This window comes from Lepisosteus platostomus, chromosome 6, assembly GCF_059453375.1.
Source record: "Lepisosteus platostomus isolate fLepPlt1 chromosome 6, fLepPlt1.hap1, whole genome shotgun sequence".
NCBI classification, from domain to species: domain Eukaryota; kingdom Metazoa; phylum Chordata; class Actinopteri; order Semionotiformes; family Lepisosteidae; genus Lepisosteus; species Lepisosteus platostomus.
This window is the reverse complement of record NC_142616.1, coordinates 16,692,460-16,713,426: the sequence shown is the minus strand read 5'-3', so window position 1 is coordinate 16,713,426 and position 20,967 is coordinate 16,692,460. Positions and strand designations below refer to the sequence as shown.

Genomic DNA, 20,967 nt, shown 5'->3' with positions numbered 1-20,967 from the left:
GTGGCACAATGCCAGCGTGCAGTCAGCTGTCCAAGGCGGCAACCTCGTTGCTCGTTCAAAAGAACACGTCCTGAAAACTCCTCACCGCTATGTGGTAAATGAGCACCGCGATCGCTTGTCGTCATGCGCCATTACTTGAGAAATGCAGAAGCAAAAACCGCCCTCTCTCAGCCACCGAAACGTGTGCGGGGCTCGCCTTGCGCTCTCTGCGCCTCGCATATTTGTGGAGCTGTCTGCTCTTCTTTCTGTTGAAGTACTCCAAATACTTCACCGTCCTGCAGAGCGTGATGTGCTCGCTGACAGCTTTCAATATTTGAAGGAAAACTACGAGCTTGATGGCTCGAATGTGAATGTTAAGCAATCGTTGATCAAACGCACGTCTTCTAAGGATTCGTGAGAGTATTCTCACCACCGTTTTCACTCGGATATACTTTTCATTTGCTAAGCTGCCAAATCGGACGAGAAAATGCCGGAGACGCACTCGGTGCAGACTGAGGTGGGGAAGGAGGCGTGGCCCTTTAATGCTTGACAGCTGAAGGACGTTGAGTGGAGGAGAACCTATCAGAAGTCGCAGAGGCTAAAGGAGAGCACCTGGCTCCCAGAGCTCCAGACTCGCACCTGGAGGATGCGGGCATCGATCCCGCTACCTCTCGCATGCTAAGCGAGCGCTCTACCATTTGAGCTAATCCCCCTCGCTTCAGGCCTCTCGGCATCATGTCTTACCGCCCGCTGCCCTTGGTCTGCAAGGCAGTCCTTTCAAGTGCGATGAAGACGCACGAATAGACCTTCCTTGCCTATTGTACGAGCTGAACTTTTGTGCTCCTCAATTCAATGCTCTTTCCATCAACTCATCTTGTCTTTTGACGCTTGGGGTTTTGCGCTCCTTTGACTCTCGGCATATTGGGTGACTTGAAACACTGAAGTTGTTGCTTACGGAGTGTGGAACATTGTTTTGCAACTGTCATGACGCTGTATGAGCCTTTCATCGGCAACAGGGGCAGGCTGACAGCAGCGCCAGCGAAAGTTAGGGCAAATTTGTGGACTTAACTCTGAATGTGAGTGTTATGTAGGAAAGGGGTGCGGCTTTGATGACGCTTTCCACGTGGTAGGCACGCAGACGTGGTTCTGAGCGAATAGTTGCTGCAAGTGTCTGAGAAGAGCAAGAAAGCGAGTGGCCCTGCCCCGTGTGAGGATCGAACTCACGACCTTCAGATTATGAGACTGACGCGCTACCTACTACGCCAACGAGGCCAGCTGCGGCACTCGGGCCGGAAAGTTTGCCTCACAGGGATTTCAGACGCCTGTTCCCTAATCTTGCGACACCCGCTGCTGGGTATTGCATTTGCCTTTTGATCTCACCCGAGACTTTGGGGCTTTGTTTCTGTCGCGAGTCTGTCTTTCACAGCTCACCTAGCACAAGTCTCTCTGGCTGAAATGGCCTCTCTGCTTCAGCATCGTGCCCTCACTCAGCCATTAAAGACATCACTCGGACCTCTGACATGCTGCCATGAAGTGTCAAGAGAGAGTGGCGGAGACGCACTTAAGCCAGAGAGAAGATGAAAAGGGGGCGTGGCTGCTAAACGCTCCACACTCTCCTCGCAAGGTGTGATCAGGGGTTAAAGGACACCTCTCGGCACACCGAGCGCTCAGCGTACACCTGGAGGATGCGGGCATCGATCCCGCTACCTCTCGCATGCAAAGCGAGCGCTCTACCATGTGAGCTAATCCCCCTCACTGTCCCTTCCTCCTCGGCGTCGCCTTGTGCCGCTTGTTCCCCTCTTACCGGGCGCCGTCCACTGCCCTTCGCCTGCAAGGCAGTCGGCTTTCTTGACTTATTGATGAAGGTCTGACGGGACGAGCGAATGACGCCTCCCCCCGTCCTCCAGCTCGCTGACAACACAAAAGCGGAAGAGTCGCTGTGGCTCGTTGGTCTAGGCGTATGATTCTCGCTTTGGGTGCGAGAGTTCCCGGGTTCAAATCCCGGACGAGCCCTTTTCCTCCTCTTCCACACTCCTGGGACCTGATATCCACATCACCTCGCAGCGTCTGCTTACGGCAAACGATGGAAGGTGACTGATGACTGAAGGAGCCTGGTCAATCCTCATCACGTGGCACAATGCCAGCGTGCAGTCAGCTGTCCAAGGCGGCAACCTCGTTGCTCGTTCAAAAGAACACGTCCTGAAAACTCCTCACCGCTATGTGGTAAATGAGCACCGCGATCGCTTGTCGTCATGCGCCATTACTTGAGAAATGCAGAAGCAAAAACCGCCCTCTCTCAGCCACCGAAACGTGTGCGGGGCTCGCCTTGCGCTCTCTGCGCCTCGCATATTTGTGGAGCTGTCTGCTCTTCTTTCTGTTGAAGTACTCCAAATACTTCACCGTCCTGCAGAGCGTGATGTGCTCGCTGACAGCTTTCAATATTTGAAGGAAAACTACGAGCTTGATGGCTCGAATGTGAATGTTAAGCAATCGTTGATCAAACGCACGTCTTCTAAGGATTCGTGAGAGTATTCTCACCACCGTTTTCACTCGGATATACTTTTCATTTGCTAAGCTGCCAAATCGGACGAGAAAATGCCGGAGACGCACTCGGTGCAGACTGAGGTGGGGAAGGAGGCGTGGCCCTTCAATGCTTGACAGCTGAAGGACGTTGAGCGGAGGAGAACCTATCAGAAGTCGCAGAGGCTAAAGGAGAGCACCTGGCTCCCAGAGCTCCAGACTCGCACCTGGAGGATGCGGGCATCGATCCCGCTACCTCTCGCATGCTAAGCGAGCGCTCTACCATTTGAGCTAATCCCCCTCGCTTCAGGCCTCTCGGCATCATGTCTTACCGCCCGCTGCCCTTGGTCTGCAAGGCAGTCCTTTCAAGTGCGATGAAGACGCACGAATAGACCTTCCTTGCCTATTGTACGAGCTGAACTTTTGTGCTCCTCAATTCAATGCTCTTTCCATCAACTCATCTTGTCTTTTGACGCTTGGGGTTTTGCGCTCCTTTGACTCTCGGCATATCGGGTGACTTGAAACACTGAAGTTGTTGCTTACGGAGTGTGGAACATTGTTTTGCAACTGTCATGACGCTGTGTGAGCCTTTCATCGGCAACAGGGGCAGGCTGACAGCAGCGCCAGCGAAAGTTAGGGCAAATTTGTGGACTTAACTCTGAATGTGAGTGTTATGTAGGAAAGGGGTGCGGCTTTGGTGACGCTTTCCACGTGGTAGGCACGCAGACGTGGTTCTGAGCGAATAGTTGCTGCAAGTGTCTGAGAAGAGCAAGAAAGCGAGTGGCCCTGCCCCGTGTGAGGATCGAACTCACGACCTTCAGATTATGAGACTGACGCGCTACCTACTACGCCAACGAGGCCAGCTGCGGCACTCGGGCCGGAAAGTTTGCCTCACAGGGATTTCAGACGCCTGTTCCCTAATCTTGCGACACCCGCTGCTGGGTGTTGCATTTGCCTTTTGATCTCACCCGAGACTTTGGGGCTTTGTTTCTGTCGCGAGTCTGTCTTTCACAGCTCACCTAGCACAAGTCTCTCTGGCTGAAATGGCCTCTCTGCTTCAGCATCGTGCCCTCACTCAGCCATTAAAGACATCACTCGGACCTCTGACATGCTGCCATGAAGTGTCAAGAGAGAGTGGCGGAGACGCACTTAAGCCAGAGAGAAGATGAAAAGGGGGCGTGGCTGCTAAACGCTCCACACTCTCCTCGCAAGGTGTGATCAGGGGTTAAAGGACACCTTTCGGCACACCGAGCGCTCAGCGTACACCTGGAGGATGCAGGCATCGATCCCGCTACCTCTCGCATGCAAAGCGAGCGCTCTACCATGTGAGCTAATCCCCCTCGCTGTCCCTTCCTCCTCGGCGTCGCCTTGTGCCGCTTGTTCCCCTCTTACCGGGCGCCGTCCACTGCCCTTCGCCTGCAAGGCAGTCGGCTTTCTTGACTTATTGATGAAGGTCTGACGGGACGAGCGAATGACGCCTCCCCCCGTCCTCCAGCTCGCTGACAATACAGAAGCGGAAGAGTCGCTGTGGCTCGTTGGTCTAGGCGTATGATTCTCGCTTTGGGTGCGAGAGGTCCCGGGTTCAAATCCCGGACGAGCCCTTTTCCTCCTCTTCCACACTCCTGGGACCTGATATCCACATCACCTCGCAGCGTCTGCTTACGGCAAACGATGGAAGGTGATGACTGAAGGAGCCTGGTCAATCCTCATCACGTGGCACAATGCCAGCGTGCAGTCAGCTGTCCAAGGCGGCAACCTCGTTGCTCGTTCAAAAGAACACGTCCTGAAAACTCCTCACCGCTATGTGGTAAATGAGCACCGCGATCGCTTGTCGTCATGCGCCATTACTTGAGAAATGCAGAAGCAAAAACCGCCCTCTCTCAGCCACCGAAACGTGTGCGGGGCTCGCCTTGCGCTCTCTGCGCCTCGCATATTTGTGGAGCTGTCTGCTCTTCTTTCTGTTGAAGTACTCCAAATACTTCACCGTCCTGCAGAGCGTGATGTGCTCGCTGACAGCTTTCAATATTTGAAGGAAAACTACGAGCTTGATGGCTCGAATGTGAATGTTAAGCAATCGTTGATCAAACGCACGTCTTCTAAGGATTCGTGAGAGTATTCTCACCACCGTTTTCACTCGGATATACTTTTCATTTGCTAAGCTGCCAAATCGGACGAGAAAATGCCGGAGACGCACTCGGTGCAGACTGAGGTGGGGAAGGAGGCGTGGCCCTTTAATGCTTGACAGCTGAAGGACGTTGAGTGGAGGAGAACCTATCAGAAGTCGCAGAGGCTAAAGGAGAGCACCTGGCTCCCAGAGCTCCAGACTCGCACCTGGAGGATGCGGGCATCGATCCCGCTACCTCTCGCATGCTAAGCGAGCGCTCTACCATTTGAGCTAATCCCCCTCGCTTCAGGCCTCTCGGCATCATGTCTTACCGCCCGCTGCCCTTGGTCTGCAAGGCAGTCCTTTCAAGTGCGATGAAGACGCACGAATAGACCTTCCTTGCCTATTGTACGAGCTGAACTTTTGTGCTCCTCAATTCAATGCTCTTTCCATCAACTCATCTTGTCTTTTGACGCTTGGGGTTTTGCGCTCCTTTGACTCTCGGCATATCGGGTGACTTGAAACACTGAAGTTGTTGCTTACGGAGTGTGGAACATTGTTTTGCAACTGTCATGACGCTGTGTGAGCCTTTCATCGGCAACAGGGGCAGGCTGACAGCAGCGCCAGCGAAAGTTAGGGCAAATTTGTGGACTTAACTCTGAATGTGAGTGTTATGTAGGAAAGGGGTGCGGCTTTGCTCCTCTCCCGTGTAAAGGTGACGCTTTCCACGTGGTAGGCACGCAGACGTGTTTCTGAGCGAAAAGTTGCTGCAAGTGTCTGAGAAGAGCAAGAAAGCGAGTGGCCCTGCCCCGTGTGAGGATCGAACTCACGACCTTCAGATTATGAGACTGACGCGCTACCTACTACGCCAACGAGGCCAGCTGCGGCACTCGGGCCGGAAAGTTTGCCTCACAGGGATTTCAGACGCCTGTTCCCTAATCTTGCGACACCCACTGCTGGGTGTTGCATTTGCCTTTTGATCTCACCCGAGACTTTGGGGCTTTGTTTCTGTCGCGAGTCTGTCTTTCACAGCTCACCTAGCACAAGTCTCTCTGGCTGAAATGGCCTCTCTGCTTCAGCATCGTGCCCTCACTCAGCCATTAAAGACATCACTCGGACCTCTGACATGCTGCCATGAAGTGTCAAGAGAGAGTGGCGGAGACGCACTTAAGCCAGAGAGAAGATGAAAAGGGGGCGTGGCTGCTAAACGCTCCACACTCTCCTCGCAAGGCGTGATCAGGGGTTAAAGGACACCTTTCGGCACACCGAGCGCTCAGCGTACACCTGGAGGATGCGGGCATCGATCCCGCTACCTCTCGCATGCAAAGCGAGCGCTCTACCATGTGAGCTAATCCCCCTCACTGTCCCTTCCTCCTCGGCGTCGCCTTGTGCCGCTTGTTCCCCTCTTACCGGGCGCCGTCCACTGCCCTTCGCCTGCAAGGCAGTCGGCTTTCTTGACTTATTGATGAAGGTCTGACGGGACGAGCGAATGACGCCTCCCCCCGTCCTGCAGCTCGCTGACAACACAGAAGCGGAAGAGTCGCTGTGGCTCGTTGGTCTAGGCGTATGATTCTCGCTTTGGGTGCGAGAGGTCCCGGGTTCAAATCCCGGACGAGCCCTTTTCCTCCTCTTCCACACTCCTGGGACCTGATATCCACATCACCTCGCAACGTCTGCTTACGGCAAACGATGGAAGGTGACTGATGACTGAAGGAGCCTGGTCAATCCTCATCACGTGGCACAATGCCAGCGTGCAGTCAGCTGTCCAAGGCGGCAACCTCGTTGCTCGTTCAAAAGAACACGTCCTGAAAACTCCTCACCGCTATGTGGTAAATGAGCACCGCGATCGCTTGTCGTCATGCGCCATTACTTGAGAAATGCAGAAGCAAAAACCGCCCTCTCTCAGCCACCGAAACGTGTGCGGGGCTCGCCTTGCGCTCTCTGCGCCTCGCATATTTGTGGAGCTGTCTGCTCTTCTTTCTGTTGAAGTACTCCAAATACTTCACCGTCCTGCAGAGCGTGATGTGCTCGCTGACAGCTTTCAATATTTGAAGGAAAACTACGAGCTTGATGGCTCGAATGTGAATGTTAAGCAATCGTTGATCAAACGCACGCCTTCTAAGGATTCGTGAGAGTATTCTCACCACCGTTTTCACTCGGATATACTTTTCATTTGCTAAGCTGCCAAATCGGACGAGAAAATGCCGGAGACGCACTCGGTGCAGACTGAGGTGGGGAAGGAGGCGTGGCCCTTTAATGCTTGACAGCTGAAGGACGTTGAGCGGAGGAGAACCTATCAGAAGTCGCAGAGGCTAAAGGAGAGCACCTGGCTCCCAGAGCTCCAGACTCGCACCTGGAGGATGCGGGCATCGATCCCGCTACCTCTCGTATGCTAAGCGAGCGCTCTACCATTTGAGCTAATCCCTCTCGCTTCAGGCCTCTCGGCATCATGTCTTACCGCCCGCTGCCCTTGGTCTGCAAGGCAGTCCTTTCAAGTGCGATGAAGACGCACGAATAGACCTTCCTTGCCTATTGTACGAGCTGAACTTTTGTGCTCCTCAATTCAATGCTCTTTCCATCAACTCATCTTGTCTTTTGACGCTTGGGGTTTTGCGCTCCTTTGACTCTCGGCATATCGGGTGACTTGAAACACTGAAGTTGTTGCTTACGGAGTGTGGAACATTGTTTTGCAACTGTCATGACGCTGTGTGAGCCTTTCATCGGCAACAGGGGCAGGCTGACAGCAGCGCCAGCGAAAGTTAGGGCAAATTTGTGGACTTAACTCTGAATGTGAGTGTTATGTAGGAAAGGGGTGCGGCTTTGGTGACGCTTTCCACGTGGTAGGCACGCAGACGTGGTTCTGAGCGAATAGTTGCTGCAAGTGTCTGAGAAGAGCAAGAAAGCGAGTGGCCCTGCCCCGTGTGAGGATCGAACTCACGACCTTCAGATTATGAGACTGACGCGCTACCTACTACGCCAACGAGGCCAGCTGCGGCACTCGGGCCGGAAAGTTTGCCTCACAGGGATTTCAGACGCCTGTTCCCTAATCTTGCGACACCCGCTGCTGGGTGTTGCATTTGCCTTTTGATCTCACCCGAGACTTTGGGGCTTTGTTTCTGTCGCGAGTCTGTCTTTCACAGCTCACCTAGCACAAGTCTCTCTGGCTGAAATGGCCTCTCTGCTTCAGCATCGTGCCCTCACTCAGCCATTAAAGACATCACTCGGACCTCTGACATGCTGCCATGAAGTGTCAAGAGAGAGTGGCGGAGACGCACTTAAGCCAGAGAGAAGATGAAAAGGGGGCGTGGCTGCTAAACGCTCCACACTCTCCTCGCAAGGCGTGATCAGGGGTTAAAGGACACCTTTCGGCACACCGAGCGCTCAGCGTACACCTGGAGGATGCGGGCATCGATCCCGCTACCTCTCGCATGCAAAGCGAGCGCTCTACCATGTGAGCTAATCCCCCTCACTGTCCCTTCCTCCTCGGCGTCGCCTTGTGCCGCTTGTTCCCCTCTTACCGGGCGCCGTCCACTGCCCTTCGCCTGCAAGGCAGTCGGCTTTCTTGACTTATTGATGAAGGTCTGACGGGACGAGCGAATGACGCCTCCCCCCGTCCTGCAGCTCGCTGACAACACAGAAGCGGAAGAGTCGCTGTGGCTCGTTGGTCTAGGCGTATGATTCTCGCTTTGGGTGCGAGAGGTCCCGGGTTCAAATCCCGGACGAGCCCTTTTCCTCCTCTTCCACACTCCTGGGACCTGATATCCACATCACCTCGCAACGTCTGCTTACGGCAAACGATGGAAGGTGACTGATGACTGAAGGAGCCTGGTCAATCCTCATCACGTGGCACAATGCCAGCGTGCAGTCAGCTGTCCAAGGCGGCAACCTCGTTGCTCGTTCAAAAGAACACGTCCTGAAAACTCCTCACCGCTATGTGGTAAATGAGCACCGCGATCGCTTGTCGTCATGCGCCATTACTTGAGAAATGCAGAAGCAAAAACCGCCCTCTCTCAGCCACCGAAACGTGTGCGGGGCTCGCCTTGCGCTCTCTGCGCCTCGCATATTTGTGGAGCTGTCTGCTCTTCTTTCTGTTGAAGTACTCCAAATACTTCACCGTCCTGCAGAGCGTGATGTGCTCGCTGACAGCTTTCAATATTTGAAGGAAAACTACGAGCTTGATGGCTCGAATGTGAATGTTAAGCAATCGTTGATCAAACGCACGCCTTCTAAGGATTCGTGAGAGTATTCTCACCACCGTTTTCACTCGGATATACTTTTCATTTGCTAAGCTGCCAAATCGGACGAGAAAATGCCGGAGACGCACTCGGTGCAGACTGAGGTGGGGAAGGAGGCGTGGCCCTTTAATGCTTGACAGCTGAAGGACGTTGAGCGGAGGAGAACCTATCAGAAGTCGCAGAGGCTAAAGGAGAGCACCTGGCTCCCAGAGCTCCAGACTCGCACCTGGAGGATGCGGGCATCGATCCCGCTACCTCTCGTATGCTAAGCGAGCGCTCTACCATTTGAGCTAATCCCTCTCGCTTCAGGCCTCTCGGCATCATGTCTTACCGCCCGCTGCCCTTGGTCTGCAAGGCAGTCCTTTCAAGTGCGATGAAGACGCACGAATAGACCTTCCTTGCCTATTGTACGAGCTGAACTTTTGTGCTCCTCAATTCAATGCTCTTTCCATCAACTCATCTGGTCTTTTGACGCTTGGGGTTTTGCGCTCCTTTGACTCTCGGCATATCGGGTGACTTGAAACACTGAAGTTGTTGCTTACGGAGTGTGGAACATTGTTTTGCAACTGTCATGACGCTGTGTGAGCCTTTCATCGGCAACAGGGGCAGGCTGACAGCAGCGCCAGCGAAAGTTAGGGCAAATTTGTGGACTTAACTCTGAATGTGAGTGTTATGTAGGAAAGGGGTGCGGCTTTGGTGACGCTTTCCACGTGGTAGGCACGCAGACGTGGTTCTGAGCGAATAGTTGCTGCAAGTGTCTGAGAAGAGCAAGAAAGCGAGTGGCCCTGCCCCGTGTGAGGATCGAACTCACGACCTTCAGATTATGAGACTGACGCGCTACCTACTACGCCAACGAGGCCAGCTGCGGCACTCGGGCCGGAAAGTTTGCCTCACAGGGATTTCAGACGCCTGTTCCCTAATCTTGCGACACCCGCTGCTGGGTGTTGCATTTGCCTTTTGATCTCACCCGAGACTTTGGGGCTTTGTTTCTGTCGCGAGTCTGTCTTTCACAGCTCACCTAGCACAAGTCTCTCTGGCTGAAATGGCCTCTCTGCTTCAGCATCGTGCCCTCACTCAGCCATTAAAGACATCACTCGGACCTCTGACATGCTGCCATGAAGTGTCAAGAGAGAGTGGCGGAGACGCACTTAAGCCAGAGAGAAGATGAAAAGGGGGCGTGGCTGCTAAACGCTCCACACTCTCCTCGCAAGGCGTGATCAGGGGTTAAAGGACACCTTTCGGCACACCGAGCGCTCAGCGTACACCTGGAGGATGCGGGCATCGATCCCGCTACCTCTCGCATGCAAAGCGCGCGCTCTACCATGTGAGCTAATCCCCCTCGCTGTCCCTTCCTCCTCGGCGTCGCCTTGTGCCGCTTGTTCCCCTCTTACCGGGCGCCGTCCACTGCCCTTCGCCTGCAAGGCAGTCGGCTTTCTTGACTTATTGATGAAGGTCTGACGGGACGAGCGAATGACGCCTCCCCCCGTCCTGCAGCTCGCTGACAACACAGAAGCGGAAGAGTCGCTGTGGCTCGTTGGTCTAGGCGTATGATTCTCGCTTTGGGTGCGAGAGGTCCCGGGTTCAAATCCCGGACGAGCCCTTTTCCTCCTCTTCCACACTCCTGGGACCTGATATCCACATCACCTCGCAACGTCTGCTTACGGCAAACGATGGAAGGTGACTGATGACTGAAGGAGCCTGGTCAATCCTCATCACGTGGCACAATGACAGCGTGCAGTCAGCTGTCCAAGGCGGCAACCTCGTTGCTCGTTCAAAAGAACACGTCCTGAAAACTCCTCACCGCTATGTGGTAAATGAGCACCGCGATCGCTTGTCGTCATGCGCCATTACTTGAGAAATGCAGAAGCAAAAACCGCCCTCTCTCAGCCACCGAAACGTGTGCGGGGCTCGCCTTGCGCTCTCTGCGCCTCGCATATTTGTGGAGCTGTCTGCTCTTCTTTCTGTTGAAGTACTCCAAATACTTCACCGTCCTGCAGAGCATGATGTGCTCGCTGACAGCTTTCAATATTTGAAGGAAAACTACGAGCTTGATGGCTCGAATGTGAATGTTAAGCAATCGTTGATCAAACGCACGTCTTCTAAGGATTCGTGAGAGTATTCTCACCACCGTTTTCACTCGGATATACTTTTCATTTGCTAAGCTGCCAAATCGGACGAGAAAATGCCGGAGACGCACTCGGTGCAGACTGAGGTGGGGAAGGAGGCGTGGCCCTTCAATGCTTGACAGCTGAAGGACGTTGAGCGGAGGAGAACCTATCAGAAGTCGCAGAGGCTAAAGGAGAGCACCTGGCTCCCAGAGATCCAGACTCGCACCTGGAGGATGCGGGCATCGATCCCGCTACCTCTCGCATGCTAAGCGAGCGCTCTACCATTTGAGCTAATCCCCCTCGCTTCAGGCCTCTCGGCATCATGTCTTACCGCCCGCTGCCCTTGGTCTGCAAGGCAGTCCTTTCAAGTGCGATGAAGACGCACGAATAGACCTTCCTTGCCTATTGTACGAGCTGAACTTTTGTGCTCCTCAATTCAATGCTCTTTCCATCAACTCATCTTGTCTTTTGACGCTTGGGGTTTTGCGCTCCTTTGACTCTCGGCATATCGGGTGACTTGAAACACTGAAGTTGTTGCTTACGGAGTGTGGAACATTGTTTTGCAACTGTCATGACGCTGTGTGAGCCTTTCATCGGCAACAGGGGCAGGCTGACAGCAGCGCCAGCGAAAGTTAGGGCAAATTTGTGGACTTAACTCTGAATGTGAGTGTTATGTAGGAAAGGGGTGCGGCTTTGCTCCTCTCCCGTGTAAAGGTGACGCTTTCCACGTGGTAGGCACGCAGACGTGGTTCTGAGCGAATAGTTGCTGCAAGTGTCTGAGAAGAGCAAGAAAGCGAGTGGCCCTGCCCCGTGTGAGGATCGAACTCACGACCTTCAGATTATGAGACTGACGCGCTACCTACTACGCCAACGAGGCCAGCTGCGGCACTCGGGCCGGAAAGTTTGCCTCACAGGGATTTCAGACGCCTGTTCCCTAATCTTGCGACACCCGCTGCTGGGTGTTGCATTTGCCTTTTGATCTCACCCGAGACTTTGGGGCTTTGTTTCTGTCGCGAGTCTGTCTTTCACAGCTCACCTAGCACAAGTCTCTCTGGCTGAAATGGCCTCTCTGCTTCAGCATCGTGCCCTCACTCAGCCATTAAAGACATCACTCGGACCTCTGACATGCTGCCATGAAGTGTCAAGAGAGAGTGGCGGAGACGCACTTAAGCCAGAGAGAAGATGAAAAGGGGGCGTGGCTGCTAAACGCTCCACACTCTCCTCGCAAGGCGTGATCAGGGGTTAAAGGACACCTTTCGGCACACCGAGCGCTCAGCGTATACCTGGAGGATGCGGGCATCGATCCCGCTACCTCTCGCATGCAAAGCGAGCGCTCTACCATGTGAGCTAATCCCCCTCGCTGTCCCTTCCTCCTCGGCGTCGCCTTGTGCCGCTTGTTCCCCTCTTACCGGGCGCCGTCCACTGCCCTTCGCCTGCAAGGCAGTCGGCTTTCTTGACTTATTGATGAAGGTCTGACGGGACGAGCGAATGACGCCTCCCCCCGTGCTCCAGCTCGCTGACAACACAGAAGCGGAAGAGTCGCTGTGGCTCGTTGGTCTAGGCGTATGATTCTCGCTTTGGGTGCGAGAGGTCCCGGGTTCAAATCCCGGACGAGCCCTTTTCCTCCTCTTCCACACTCCTGGGACCTGATATCCACATCACCTCGCAGCGTCTGCTTACGGCAAACGATGGAAGGTGACTGATGACTGAAGGAGCCTGGTCAATCCTCATCACGTGGCACAATGCCAGCGTGCAGTCAGCTGTCCAAGGCGGCAACCTCGTTGCTCGTTCAAAAGAACACGTCCTGAAAACTCCTCACCGCTATGTGGTAAATGAGCACCGCGATCGCTTGTCGTCATGCGCCATTACTTGAGAAATGCAGAAGCAAAAACCGCCCTCTCTCAGCCACCGAAACGTGTGCGGGGCTCGCCTTGCGCTCTCTGCGCCTCGCATATTTGTGGAGCTGTCTGCTCTTCTTTCTGTTGAAGTACTCCAAATACTTCACCGTCCTGCAGAGCGTGATGTGCTCGCTGACAGCTTTCAATATTTGAAGGAAAACTACGAGCTTGATGGCTCGAATGTGAATGTTAAGCAATCGTTGATCAAACGCACGTCTTCTAAGGATTCGTGAGAGTATTCTCACCACCGTTTTCACTCGGATATACTTTTCATTTGCTAAGCTGCCAAATCGGACGAGAAAATGCCGGAGACGCACTCGGTGCAGACTGAGGTGGGGAAGGTGGCCCTTCAATGCTTGACAGCTGAAGGACGTTGAGCGGAGGAGAACCTATCAGAAGTCGCAGAGGCTAAAGGAGAGCACCTGGCTCCCAGAGATCCAGACTCGCACCTGGAGGATGCGGGCATCGATCCCGCTACCTCTCGCATGCTAAGCGAGCGCTCTACCATTTGAGCTAATCCCCCTCGCTTCAGGCCTCTCGGCATCATGTCTTACCGCCCGCTGCCCTTGGTCTGCAAGGCAGTCCTTTCAAGTGCGATGAAGACGCACGAATAGACCTTCCTTGCCTATTGTACGAGCTGAACTTTTGTGCTCCTCAATTCAATGCTCTTTCCATCAACTCATCTTGTCTTTTGACGCTTGGGGTTTTGCGCTCATTTGACTCTCGGCATATCGGGTGACTTGAAACACTGAAGTTGTTGCTTACGGAGTGTGGAACATTGTTTTGCAACTGTCATGACGCTGTGTGAGCCTTTCATCGGCAACAGGGGCAGGCTGACAGCAGCGCCAGCGAAAGTTAGGGCAAATTTGTGGACTTAACTCTGAATGTGAGTGTTATGTAGGAAAGGGGTGCGGCTTTGGTGACGCTTTCCACGTGGTAGGCACGCAGACGTGGTTCTGAGCGAATAGTTGCTGCAAGTGTCTGAGAAGAGCAAGAAAGCGAGTGGCCCTGCCCCGTGTGAGGATCGAACTCACGACCTTCAGATTATGAGACTGACGCGCTACCTACTACGCCAACGAGGCCAGCTGCGGCACTCGGGCCGGAAAGTTTGCCTCACAGGGATTTCAGACGCCTGTTCCCTAATCTTGCGACACCCGCTGCTGGGTGTTGCATTTGCCTTTTGATCTCACCCGAAACGTTGGGGCTTTGTTTCTGTCGCGAGTCTGTCTTTCACAGCTCACCTAGCACAAGTCTCTCTGGCTGAAATGGCCTCTCTGCTTCAGCATCGTGCCCTCACTCAGCCATTAAAGACATCACTCGGACCTCTGACATGCTGCCATGAAGTGTCAAGAGAGAGTGGCGGAGACGCACTTAAGCCAGAGAGAAGATGAAAAGGGGGCGTGGCTGCTAAACGCTCCACACTCTCCTCGCAAGGCGTGATCAGGGGTTAAAGGACACCTTTCGGCACACCGAGCGCTCAGCGTACACCTGGAGGATGCGGGCATCGATCCCGCTACCTCTCGCATGCAAAGCGAGCGCTCTACCATGTGAGCTAATCCCCCTCGCTGTCCCTTCCTCCTCGGCGTCGCCTTGTGCCGCTTGTTCCCCTCTTACCGGGCGCCGTCCACTGCCCTTCGCCTGCAAGGCAGTCGGCTTTCTTGACTTATTGATGAAGGTCTGACGGGACGAGCGAATGACGCCTCCCCCCGTGCTCCAGCTCGCTGACAACACAGAAGCGGAAGAGTCGCTGTGGCTCGTTGGTCTAGGCGTATGATTCTCGCTTTGGGTGCGAGAGGTCCCGGGTTCAAATCCCGGACGAGCCCTTTTCCTCCTCTTCCACACTCCTGGGACCTGATATCCACATCACCTCGCAGCGTCTGCTTACGGCAAACGATGGAAGGTGACTGATGACTGAAGGAGCCTGGTCAATCCTCATCACGTGGCACAATGCCAGCGTGCAGTCAGCTGTCCAAGGCGGCAACCTCGTTGCTCGTTCAAAAGAACACGTCCTGAAAACTCCTCACCGCTATGTGGTAAATGAGCACCGCGATCGCTTGTCGTCATGCGCCATTACTTGAGAAATGCAGAAGCAAAAACCGCCCTCTCTCAGCCACCGAAACGTGTGCGGGGCTCGCCTTGCGCTCTCTGCGCCTCGCATATTTGTGGAGCTGTCTGCTCTTCTTTCTGTTGAAGTACTCCAAATACTTCACCGTCCTGCAGAGCGTGATGTGCTCGCTGACAGCTTTCAATATTTGAAGGAAAACTACGAGCTTGATGGCTCGAATGTGAATGTTAAGCAATCGTTGATCAAACGCACGTCTTCTAAGGATTCGTGAGAGTATTCTCACCACCGTTTTCACTCGGATATACTTTTCATTTGCTAAGCTGCCAAATCGGACGAGAAAATGCCGGAGACGCACTCGGTGCAGACTGAGGTGGGGAAGGAGGCGTGGCCCTTCAATGCTTGACAGCTGAAGGACGTTGAGCGGAGGAGAACCTATCAGAAGTCGCAGAGGCTAAAGGAGAGCACCTGGCTCCCAGAGATCCAGACTCGCACCTGGAGGATGCGGGCATCGATCCCGCTACCTCTCGCATGCTAAGCGAGCGCTCTACCATTTGAGCTAATCCCCCTCGCTTCAGGCCTCTCGGCATCATGTCTTACCGCCCGCTGCCCTTGGTCTGCAAGGCAGTCCTTTCAAGTGCGATGAAGACGCACGAATAGACCTTCCTTGCCTATTGTACGAGCTGAACTTTTGTGCTCCTCAATTCAATGCTCTTTCCATCAACTCATCTTGTCTTTTGACGCTTGGGGTTTTGCGCTCATTTGACTCTCGGCATATCGGGTGACTTGAAACACTGAAGTTGTTGCTTACGGAGTGTGGAACATTGTTTTGCAACTGTCATGACGCTGTGTGAGCCTTTCATCGGCAACAGGGGCAGGCTGACAGCAGCGCCAGCGAAAGTTAGGGCAAATTTGTGGACTTAACTCTGAATGTGAGTGTTATGTAGGAAAGGGGTGCGGCTTTGGTGACGCTTTCCACGTGGTAGGCACGCAGACGTGGTTCTGAGCGAATAGTTGCTGCAAGTGTCTGAGAAGAGCAAGAAAGCGAGTGGCCCTGCCCCGTGTGAGGATCGAACTCACGACCTTCAGATTATGAGACTGACGCGCTACCTACTACGCCAACGAGGCCAGCTGCGGCACTCGGGCCGGAAAGTTTGCCTCACAGGGATTTCAGACGCCTGTTCCCTAATCTTGCGACACCCGCTGCTGGGTGTTGCATTTGCCTTTTGATCTCACCCGAAACGTTGGGGCTTTGTTTCTGTCGCGAGTCTGTCTTTCACAGCTCACCTAGCACAAGTCTCTCTGGCTGAAATGGCCTCTCTGCTTCAGCATCGTGCCCTCACTCAGCCATTAAAGACATCACTCGGACCTCTGACATGCTGCCATGAAGTGTCAAGAGAGAGTGGCGGAGACGCACTTAAGCCAGAGAGAAGATGAAAAGGGGGCGTGGCTGCTAAACGCTCCACACTCTCCTCGCAAGGCGTGATCAGGGGTTAAAGGACACCTTTCGGCACACCGAGCGCTCAGCGTACACCTGGAGGATGCGGGCATCGATCCCGCTACCTCTCGCATGCAAAGCGAGCGCTCTACCATGTGAGCTAATCCCCCTCACTGTCCCTTCCTCCTCGGCGTCGCCTTGTGCCGCTTGTTCCCCTCTTACCGGGCGCCGTCCACTGCCCTTCGCCTGCAAGGCAGTCGGCTTTCTTGACTTATTGATGAAGGTCTGACGGGACGAGCGAATGACGCCTCCCCCCGTGCTCCAGCTCGCTGACAACACAGAAGCGGAAGAGTCGCTGTGGCTCGTTGGTCTAGGCGTATGATTCTCGCTTTGGGTGCGAGAGGTCCCGGGTTCAAATCCCGGACGAGCCCTTTTCCTCCTCTTCCACACTCCTGGGACCTGATATCCACATCACCTCGCAGCGTCTGCTTACGGCAAACGATGGAAGGTGACTGATGACTGAAGGAGCCTGGTCAATCCTCATCACGTGGCACAATGCCAGCTTGCAGTCAGCTGTCCAAGGCGGCAACCTCGTTGCTCGTTCAAAAGAACACGTCCTGAAAACTCCTCACCGCTATGTGGTAAATGAGCACCGCGATCGCTTGTCGTCATGCGCCATTACTTGAGAAATGCAGAAGCAAAAACCGCCCTCTCTCAGCCACCGAAACGTGTGCGGGGCTCGCCTTGCGCTCTCTGCGCCTCGCATATTTGTGGAGCTGTCTGCTCTTCTTTCTGTTGAAGTACTCCAAATACTTCACCGTCCTGCAGAGCGTGATGTGCTCGCTGACAGCTTTCAATATTTGAAGGAAAACTACGAGCTTGATGGCTCGAATGTGAATGTTAAGCAATCGTTGATCAAACGCACGTCTTCTAAGGATTCGTGAGAGTATTCTCACCACCGTTTTCACTCGGATATACTTTTCATTTGCTAAGCTGCCAAATCGGACGAGAAAATGCCGGAGACGCACTCGGTGCAGACTGAGGTGGGGAAGGAGGCGTGGCCCTTTAATGCTTGACAGCTGAAGGACGTTGAGTGGAGGAGAACCTATCAGAAGTCGCAGAGGCTAAAGGAGAGCACCTGGCTCCCAGAGCTCCAGACTCGCACCTGGAGGATGCGGGCATCGATCCCGCTACCTCTCGCATGCTAAGCGAGCGCTCTACCATTTGAGCTAATCCCCCTCGCTTCAGGCCTCTCGGCATCATGTCTTACCGCCCGCTGCCCTTGGTCTGCAAGGCAGTCCTTTCAAGTGCGATGAAGACGCACGAATAGACCTTCCTTGCCTATTGTACGAGCTGAACTTTTGTGCTCCTCAATTCAATGCTCTTTCCATCAACTCATCTTGTCTTTTGACGCTTGGGGTTTTGCACTCCTTTGACTCTCGGCATATCGGGTGACTTGAAACACTGAAGTTGTTGCTTACGGAGTGTGGAACATTGTTTTGCAACTGTCATGACGCTGTGTGAGCCTTTCATCGGCAACAGGGGCAGGCTGACAGCAGCGCCAGCGAAAGTTAGGGCAAATTTGTGGACTTAACTCTGAATGTGAGTGTTATGTAGGAAAGGGGTGCGGCTTTGGTGACGCTTTCCACGTGGTAGGCACGCAGACGTGGTTCTGAGCGAATAGTTGCTGCAAGTGTCTGAGAAGAGCAAGAAAGCGAGTGGCCCTGCCCCGTGTTAGGATCGAACTCACGACCTTCAGATTATGAGACTGACGCGCTACCTACTACGCCAACGAGGCCAGCTGCGGCACTCGGGCCGGAAAGTTTGCCTCACAGGGATTTCAGACGCCTGTTCCCTAATCTTGCGACACCCGCTGCTGGGTGTTGCATTTGCCTTTTGATCTCACCCGAAACGTTGGGGCTTTGTTTCTGTCGCGAGTCTGTCTTTCACAGCTCACCTAGCACAAGTCTCTCTGGCTGAAATGGCCTCTCTGCTTCAGCATCGTGCCCTCACTCAGCCATTAAAGACATCACTCGGACCTCTGACATGCTGCCATGAAGTGTCAAGAGAGAGTGGCGGAGACGCACTTAAGCCAGAGAGAAGATGAAAAGGGGGCGTGGCTGCTAAACGCTCCACACTCTCCTCGCAAGGCGTGATCAGGGGTTAAAGGACACCTTTCGGCACACCGAGCGCTCAGCGTACACCTGGAGGATGCGGGCATCCATCCCGCTACCTCTCGCATGCAAAGCGCGCGCTCTACCATGTGAGCTAATCCCCCTCACTGTCCCTTCCTCCTCGGCGTCGCCTTGTGCCGCTTGTTCCCCTCTTACCGGGCGCCGTCCACTGCCCTTCGCCTGCAAGGCAGTCGGCTTTCTTGACTTATTGATGAAGGTCTGACGGGACGAGCGAATGACGCCTCCCCCCGTGCTCCAGCTCGCTGACAACACAGAAGCGGAAGAGTTGCTGTGGCTCGTTGGTCTAGGCGTATGATTCTCGCTTTGGGTGCGAGAGGTCCCGGGTTCAAATCCCGGACGAGCCCTTTTCCTCCTCTTCCACACTCCTGGGACCTGATATCCACATCACCTCGCAGCGTCTGCTTACGGCAAACGATGGAAGGTGACTGATGACTGAAGGAGCCTGGTCAATCCTCATCACGTGGCACAATGCCAGCTTGCAGTCAGCTGTCCAAGGCGGCAACCTCGTTGCTCGTTCAAAAGAACACGTCCTGAAAACTCCTCACCGCTATGTGGTAAATGAGCACCGCGATCGCTTGTCGTCATGCGCCATTACTTGAGAAATGCAGAAGCAAAAACCGCCCTCTCTCAGCCACCGAAACGTGTGCGGGGCTCGCCTTGCGCTCTCTGCGCCTCGCATATTTGTGGAGCTGTCTGCTCTTCTTTCTGTTGAAGTACTCCAAATACTTCACCGTCCTGCAGAGCGTGATGTGCTCGCTGACAGCTTTCAATATTTGAAGGAAAACTACGAGCTTGATGGCTCGAATGGGAATGTTAAGCAATCGTTGATCAAACGCACGTCTTCTAAGGATTCGTGAGAGTATTCTCACCACCGTTTTCACTCGGATATACTTTTCATTTGCTAAGCTGCCAAATCGGACGAGAAAATGCCGGAGACGCACTCGGTGCAGACTGAGGTGGGGAAGGAGGCGTGGCCCTTTAATGCTTGACAGCTGAAGGACGTTGAGTGGAGGAGAACCTATCAGAAGTCGCAGAGGCTAAAGGAGAGCACCTGGCTCCCAGAGCTCCAGACTCGCACCTGGAGGATGCGGGCATCGATCCCGCTACCTCTCGCATGCTAAGCGAGCGCTCTACCATTTGAGCTAATCCCCCTCGCTTCAGGCCTCTCGGCATCATGTCTTACCGCCCGCTGCCCTTGGTCTGCAAGGCAGTCCTTTCAAGTGCGATGAAGACGCACGAATAGACCTTCCTTGCCTATTGTACGAGCTGAACTTTTGTGCTCCTCAATTCAATGCTCTTTCCATCAACTCATCTTGTCTTTTGACGCTTGGGGTTTTGCGCTCCTTTGACTCTCGGCATATCGGGTGACTTGAAACACTGAAGTTGTTGCTTACGGAGTGTGGAACATTGTTTTGCAACTGTCATGACGCTGTGTGAGCCTTTCATCGGCAACAGGGGCAGGCTGACAGCAGCGCCAGCGAAAGTTAGGGCAAGTTTGTGGACTTAACTCTGAATGTGAGTGTTATGTAGGAAAGGGGTGCGGCTTTGGTGACGCTTTCCACGTGGTAGGCACGCAGACGTGGTTCTGAGCGAATAGCTGCTGCAAGTGTCTGAGAAGAGCAAGAAAGCGAGTGGCCCTGCCCCGTGTGAGGATCGAACTCACGACCTTCAGATTATGAGACTGACGCGCTACCTACTACGCCAACGAGGCCAGCTGCGGCACTCGGGCCGGAAAGTTTGCCTCACAGGGATTTCAGACGCCTGTTCCCTAATCTTGCGACACCCGCTGCTGGGTGTTGCATTTGCCTTTTGATCTCACCCGAAACGTTGGGGCTTTGTTTCTGTCGCGAGTCTGTCTTTCACAGCTCACCTAGCACAAGTCTCTCTGGCTGAAATGGCCTCTCTGCTTCAGCATCGTGCCCTCACTCAGCCATTAAAGACATCACTCGGACCTCTGACATGCTGCCATGAAGTGTCAAGAGAGAGTGGCGGAGACGCACTTAAGCCAGAGAGAAGATGAAAAGGGGGCGTGGCTGCTAAACGCTCCACACTCTCCTCGCAAGGCGTGATCAGGGGTTAAAGGACACCTTTCGGCACACCGAGCGCTCAGCGTACACCTGGAGGATGCGGGCATCGATCCCGCTACCTCTCGCATGCAAAGCGAGCGCTCTACCATGTGAGCTAATCCCCCTCGCTGTCCCTTCCTCCTCGGCGTCGCCTTGTGCCGCTTGTTCCCCTCTTACCGTCCACTGCCCTTCGCCTGCAAGGCAGTCGGCTTTCTTGACTTATTGATGAAGGTCTGACGGGACGAGCGAATGACGCCTCCCCCCGTGCTCCAGCTCGCTGACAACACAGAAGCGGAAGAGTCGCTGTGGCTCGTTGGTCTAGGCGTATGATTCTCGCTTTGGGTGCGAGAGGTCCCGCGTTC

The 20,967-nt window shown here is 54.2% G+C and overlaps 34 non-coding genes across 34 annotated transcripts; 9 read left to right on the top strand and 25 right to left on the bottom strand.

The window, feature by feature from the left end:
* Window positions 1-619: 619 nt before the first annotated feature.
* On the bottom strand, window positions 620-692 carry trnaa-agc (transfer RNA alanine (anticodon AGC)). The gene has a single exon. It is a non-coding gene; the product is annotated as a tRNA-Ala (tRNA).
* A 486-nt stretch (window positions 693-1,178) lies between these two features.
* trnam-cau (transfer RNA methionine (anticodon CAU)) lies at window positions 1,179-1,251 on the bottom strand. The gene has a single exon. It is a non-coding gene; the product is annotated as a tRNA-Met (tRNA).
* Window positions 1,252-1,658: 407 nt separating this feature from the next.
* On the bottom strand, window positions 1,659-1,731 carry trnaa-ugc (transfer RNA alanine (anticodon UGC)). Its single transcript has one exon. It is a non-coding gene; the product is annotated as a tRNA-Ala (tRNA).
* A 189-nt stretch (window positions 1,732-1,920) lies between these two features.
* trnap-ugg (transfer RNA proline (anticodon UGG)) lies at window positions 1,921-1,992 on the top strand. Its single transcript has one exon. It is a non-coding gene; the product is annotated as a tRNA-Pro (tRNA).
* Window positions 1,993-2,727: 735 nt separating this feature from the next.
* On the bottom strand, window positions 2,728-2,800 carry trnaa-agc (transfer RNA alanine (anticodon AGC)). The gene has a single exon. It is a non-coding gene; the product is annotated as a tRNA-Ala (tRNA).
* A 486-nt stretch (window positions 2,801-3,286) lies between these two features.
* On the bottom strand, window positions 3,287-3,359 carry trnam-cau (transfer RNA methionine (anticodon CAU)). Its single transcript has one exon. It is a non-coding gene; the product is annotated as a tRNA-Met (tRNA).
* A 669-nt stretch (window positions 3,360-4,028) lies between these two features.
* On the top strand, window positions 4,029-4,100 carry trnap-ugg (transfer RNA proline (anticodon UGG)). Its single transcript has one exon. It is a non-coding gene; the product is annotated as a tRNA-Pro (tRNA).
* A 731-nt stretch (window positions 4,101-4,831) lies between these two features.
* Window positions 4,832-4,904, bottom strand: trnaa-agc (transfer RNA alanine (anticodon AGC)). The gene has a single exon. It is a non-coding gene; the product is annotated as a tRNA-Ala (tRNA).
* Window positions 4,905-5,408: 504 nt separating this feature from the next.
* Window positions 5,409-5,481, bottom strand: trnam-cau (transfer RNA methionine (anticodon CAU)). Its single transcript has one exon. It is a non-coding gene; the product is annotated as a tRNA-Met (tRNA).
* Window positions 5,482-5,888: 407 nt separating this feature from the next.
* On the bottom strand, window positions 5,889-5,961 carry trnaa-ugc (transfer RNA alanine (anticodon UGC)). Its single transcript has one exon. It is a non-coding gene; the product is annotated as a tRNA-Ala (tRNA).
* A 189-nt stretch (window positions 5,962-6,150) lies between these two features.
* Window positions 6,151-6,222, top strand: trnap-ugg (transfer RNA proline (anticodon UGG)). Its single transcript has one exon. It is a non-coding gene; the product is annotated as a tRNA-Pro (tRNA).
* A 1,294-nt stretch (window positions 6,223-7,516) lies between these two features.
* Window positions 7,517-7,589, bottom strand: trnam-cau (transfer RNA methionine (anticodon CAU)). Its single transcript has one exon. It is a non-coding gene; the product is annotated as a tRNA-Met (tRNA).
* Window positions 7,590-7,996: 407 nt separating this feature from the next.
* trnaa-ugc (transfer RNA alanine (anticodon UGC)) lies at window positions 7,997-8,069 on the bottom strand. The gene has a single exon. It is a non-coding gene; the product is annotated as a tRNA-Ala (tRNA).
* Window positions 8,070-8,258: 189 nt separating this feature from the next.
* trnap-ugg (transfer RNA proline (anticodon UGG)) lies at window positions 8,259-8,330 on the top strand. The gene has a single exon. It is a non-coding gene; the product is annotated as a tRNA-Pro (tRNA).
* Window positions 8,331-9,624: 1,294 nt separating this feature from the next.
* On the bottom strand, window positions 9,625-9,697 carry trnam-cau (transfer RNA methionine (anticodon CAU)). The gene has a single exon. It is a non-coding gene; the product is annotated as a tRNA-Met (tRNA).
* A 669-nt stretch (window positions 9,698-10,366) lies between these two features.
* trnap-ugg (transfer RNA proline (anticodon UGG)) lies at window positions 10,367-10,438 on the top strand. Its single transcript has one exon. It is a non-coding gene; the product is annotated as a tRNA-Pro (tRNA).
* Window positions 10,439-11,173: 735 nt separating this feature from the next.
* On the bottom strand, window positions 11,174-11,246 carry trnaa-agc (transfer RNA alanine (anticodon AGC)). The gene has a single exon. It is a non-coding gene; the product is annotated as a tRNA-Ala (tRNA).
* Window positions 11,247-11,750: 504 nt separating this feature from the next.
* Window positions 11,751-11,823, bottom strand: trnam-cau (transfer RNA methionine (anticodon CAU)). The gene has a single exon. It is a non-coding gene; the product is annotated as a tRNA-Met (tRNA).
* A 407-nt stretch (window positions 11,824-12,230) lies between these two features.
* On the bottom strand, window positions 12,231-12,303 carry trnaa-ugc (transfer RNA alanine (anticodon UGC)). The gene has a single exon. It is a non-coding gene; the product is annotated as a tRNA-Ala (tRNA).
* A 189-nt stretch (window positions 12,304-12,492) lies between these two features.
* Window positions 12,493-12,564, top strand: trnap-ugg (transfer RNA proline (anticodon UGG)). The gene has a single exon. It is a non-coding gene; the product is annotated as a tRNA-Pro (tRNA).
* A 730-nt stretch (window positions 12,565-13,294) lies between these two features.
* On the bottom strand, window positions 13,295-13,367 carry trnaa-agc (transfer RNA alanine (anticodon AGC)). Its single transcript has one exon. It is a non-coding gene; the product is annotated as a tRNA-Ala (tRNA).
* A 486-nt stretch (window positions 13,368-13,853) lies between these two features.
* On the bottom strand, window positions 13,854-13,926 carry trnam-cau (transfer RNA methionine (anticodon CAU)). Its single transcript has one exon. It is a non-coding gene; the product is annotated as a tRNA-Met (tRNA).
* Window positions 13,927-14,333: 407 nt separating this feature from the next.
* On the bottom strand, window positions 14,334-14,406 carry trnaa-ugc (transfer RNA alanine (anticodon UGC)). Its single transcript has one exon. It is a non-coding gene; the product is annotated as a tRNA-Ala (tRNA).
* Window positions 14,407-14,595: 189 nt separating this feature from the next.
* trnap-ugg (transfer RNA proline (anticodon UGG)) lies at window positions 14,596-14,667 on the top strand. The gene has a single exon. It is a non-coding gene; the product is annotated as a tRNA-Pro (tRNA).
* Window positions 14,668-15,402: 735 nt separating this feature from the next.
* trnaa-agc (transfer RNA alanine (anticodon AGC)) lies at window positions 15,403-15,475 on the bottom strand. The gene has a single exon. It is a non-coding gene; the product is annotated as a tRNA-Ala (tRNA).
* A 486-nt stretch (window positions 15,476-15,961) lies between these two features.
* Window positions 15,962-16,034, bottom strand: trnam-cau (transfer RNA methionine (anticodon CAU)). Its single transcript has one exon. It is a non-coding gene; the product is annotated as a tRNA-Met (tRNA).
* Window positions 16,035-16,441: 407 nt separating this feature from the next.
* Window positions 16,442-16,514, bottom strand: trnaa-ugc (transfer RNA alanine (anticodon UGC)). The gene has a single exon. It is a non-coding gene; the product is annotated as a tRNA-Ala (tRNA).
* Window positions 16,515-16,703: 189 nt separating this feature from the next.
* On the top strand, window positions 16,704-16,775 carry trnap-ugg (transfer RNA proline (anticodon UGG)). The gene has a single exon. It is a non-coding gene; the product is annotated as a tRNA-Pro (tRNA).
* Window positions 16,776-17,510: 735 nt separating this feature from the next.
* On the bottom strand, window positions 17,511-17,583 carry trnaa-agc (transfer RNA alanine (anticodon AGC)). The gene has a single exon. It is a non-coding gene; the product is annotated as a tRNA-Ala (tRNA).
* A 486-nt stretch (window positions 17,584-18,069) lies between these two features.
* trnam-cau (transfer RNA methionine (anticodon CAU)) lies at window positions 18,070-18,142 on the bottom strand. Its single transcript has one exon. It is a non-coding gene; the product is annotated as a tRNA-Met (tRNA).
* Window positions 18,143-18,811: 669 nt separating this feature from the next.
* Window positions 18,812-18,883, top strand: trnap-ugg (transfer RNA proline (anticodon UGG)). The gene has a single exon. It is a non-coding gene; the product is annotated as a tRNA-Pro (tRNA).
* Window positions 18,884-19,618: 735 nt separating this feature from the next.
* On the bottom strand, window positions 19,619-19,691 carry trnaa-agc (transfer RNA alanine (anticodon AGC)). Its single transcript has one exon. It is a non-coding gene; the product is annotated as a tRNA-Ala (tRNA).
* Window positions 19,692-20,177: 486 nt separating this feature from the next.
* trnam-cau (transfer RNA methionine (anticodon CAU)) lies at window positions 20,178-20,250 on the bottom strand. Its single transcript has one exon. It is a non-coding gene; the product is annotated as a tRNA-Met (tRNA).
* A 407-nt stretch (window positions 20,251-20,657) lies between these two features.
* trnaa-ugc (transfer RNA alanine (anticodon UGC)) lies at window positions 20,658-20,730 on the bottom strand. Its single transcript has one exon. It is a non-coding gene; the product is annotated as a tRNA-Ala (tRNA).
* Window positions 20,731-20,967: the final 237 nt, after the last annotated feature.